Source organism: Taurulus bubalis, assembly GCF_910589615.1.
Source record: "Taurulus bubalis genome assembly, chromosome: 16".
NCBI lineage: Eukaryota > Metazoa > Chordata > Actinopteri > Perciformes > Cottidae > Taurulus > Taurulus bubalis.
In genome coordinates this window covers 12261233-12263933 of record NC_136604.1, presented here as the reverse complement: position 1 = coordinate 12263933, position 2701 = coordinate 12261233, and the positions used below count along the sequence as shown (strand labels likewise).

The 2701-nt window shown below is 42.3% G+C and overlaps 1 long non-coding RNA gene across 1 annotated transcript; it reads left to right on the top strand.

The window, feature by feature from the left end:
- Window positions 1–741: 741 nt before the first annotated feature.
- Window positions 742–2392, top strand: LOC306748505. Its single transcript, XR_013771156.1, has 3 exons — window positions 742–785; window positions 1776–1832; window positions 2206–2392. It is a non-coding gene; the product is annotated as an uncharacterized lncRNA (long non-coding RNA).
- The last annotated feature ends 309 nt before the right edge of the window (window positions 2393–2701 follow it).

The following is a 2701-nucleotide window of genomic DNA, read 5'->3' as shown; positions in this document are numbered from 1 at the left end:
TGGTCAGTGTTTGATTGGCATCTAAATTAGGGGCAATAGAGGGAGGGGGGTAGGAAGGTTGAATACAAGTCTGTTTCACAAAGCTAGCTACGGTGTGACTTCTCACACAGGCCTGTCTCTCATGACACAACAAAGGCTTCACTACCATATCTGTTAATCATTGTAAAATAGTTTCTCTCAACGAGGCAGAACGAAGTCAGGATACAAAAAGATAATATCAAGATTTAATCCAAAAAACTAAAACTATTTTCATCTGATCTTCCATCACTGACCCGAACCATCACAACAATATACCGGACAGCCCCTTACCCTAATTCTAAACTATATACCAAGTCTTATCATTCAGAATCAGAAACCGTTTATTGCCAGGAATGTTTGCACAAACGAGGAATTTAGTTAGGCGGAAGGTGCATACATTGGACGAGACAAACAACAATCAACGACAGCAACAGTGCAATGATGTCTAAATCAGATAAGGATAAAGTGCTCAGACAACAGATAACATTAACAAACAGTCATCGGGAGTAAAACATGGAAGAGATATCCTCACAGTGCAGAAATAATCCTCTCTCTCTCACTCACTCACTCACACACTCACACGTTGATTTGATTGGGCCCGGGAGAGAACTTGTTGCGGCGCTTCGCTGCTCACTCCCCCCTGATACAGACAGTGACTCGTTTTATCATTTTTTTTCACATTGTCCTTGAACGTTACTTCCCTGATTTCAGATTTCGAATCCTCGACCGAGCAACGAGGAGACGAGACGGACACGAGCCAACTGACGGTGAGCTGCTGTGAGCTCGGTAGTCAAAGCGCCTTTAGCTCGTAAACAAACTAATTACAAGGGTTTCGATGACACGTTGAACTCAAGCTTAGTTTAAGTTGTTTAAATTGGTAATTTACGTCCTCTCAGCTTTAACTTAAATCAGCTGCGTTACTTAGCGACAGCAGGTGTAACGTTAGTCAATCGTGGCAAACGTTTAGTTTGAAATGATTGACAGGTGAAGTCACGATTTAGATGTAATTGTTACTAACTTTTCTTAACTCTCACTGAAAGGCTGTTTTGTTAAGGCCGCCGGGTCAGGAGAGCCCTAATCGATAACCTACTGAGCTAGGAGTTTATTGCACGGGGTTCATAGAGGGAAGCTAAGCCACAATAACGAACGTTAGTTTACGTTAACCACGTCGCATGATAGCTGTTGTTGTTGGCCTTCAGTTCATGTCTTTTAAACTTTTAAAAAGTCACTTTAGCAACCTAATCCGAAGGAGACCATCCCGTCTGTTGGGGTGCGATGATGTAGCAGCGCCATCTAGGTGTCGGTTTGATTTAGACAGTTTACAGTATCGGTGTCAGTGATCCTGTTATTTTAATACAAGACGAAACTGATGTCCAGCAGATACTGGACACAAACACATGGATACAACACTAAACATGCTCAACCAATGTGCACACGGTCATTATGGGCATTATCGTTGCCATTCTATGGCTCTGTAAACTTTGGTAAAGTGAATAGACTTGATATAAGTATTATGTATGAAGTTAAATGAAGGGGACTGATGTATTCCTGTCATTGTTGACCGTGATTCATCTCATACTCTTTATTATCTTACCCTTTCATTATACACCTATGTTTCAGGAAGTTTTCTATTTTACTGTCCCTTTCCATATGTGCTTAGCTTATTCATGCTATTTTAGAAGTAACCCAAAAATAGTTGAGGCATCTGGACACAAGCACATTAAATTATATGTACTTACTGTAAACTCCAACTTTAGCTGTGTGCAGGTGGTGTTTCTACATCTGCAACATGCAGCCGGTTGAAGAACAAAAAGGTATGTATTTTGCTATCTGCATGTGGGCTACCATGATGCTAACTCTTTTTATTAGGGCTCTGCGGAAGCAACCCTGGTATTGTTTTCACCTTGCGAGTCTGTGTGTGTAAATGTGTTTTGGGAGACACTTACCGTAGCGGGAACTACCGCAGAAGCGGTTTTGAGTACTTTACCAGGCCTCTTCTACATGTCTGTCTGTGAAGATGCAATCACGAAACTTTACAGGTGTGAAGTTGAGATCAAAACAAGCACTGTGCCAGAAGTTGGGGGGGGGCTTTATCCCCCTGGCCCAGTTTGGCGTTGTTATCCCTGTTGTCATCCCATCTCAAGGTGGTTTCTAGTCTGTAAGGAAGTTTGTCTTCTGTGTTTGTAGGCATTTCTACCAAAAGCCTGCTGTTCAATTCTTTGAAGGTGTATTTGAACAACAAGAACAGACTGCAACCCATTATTGGTCTGTTGAAAGCACTCCCTATATTCTGTGTATGTTGTATGTGTTCTGTGTGCATTTATATAATTTGTAAAAAAAAAAATTGTACCTTCAGGTCTGGGCAGCATTATAGAATGCGTGAAGGTGGGTACACAACACCGAGAAGTGTTTTACCTGTGTGACGTGTGTGTGTGTCGACTCAGTAAAGCTGACATGCGGTGCCACATTATGGGAAGCCTCCACAGATACAACTACATTGTAAGTAGTATAAAATAAGTCATGAGCGTTTGTGCTGCCTTGGATTGTAGTTTATTCACAGGCGTTGTTTTGCTTGACAGAAAGCCTGCCACCCCCACTTAGTGTCTGCATGGCAGGAGAAGTCGGACCTGTCTAAACTGGCCCGGCCACTGATGGAGATGGCCACGGTACTTGAGGGTAAAGA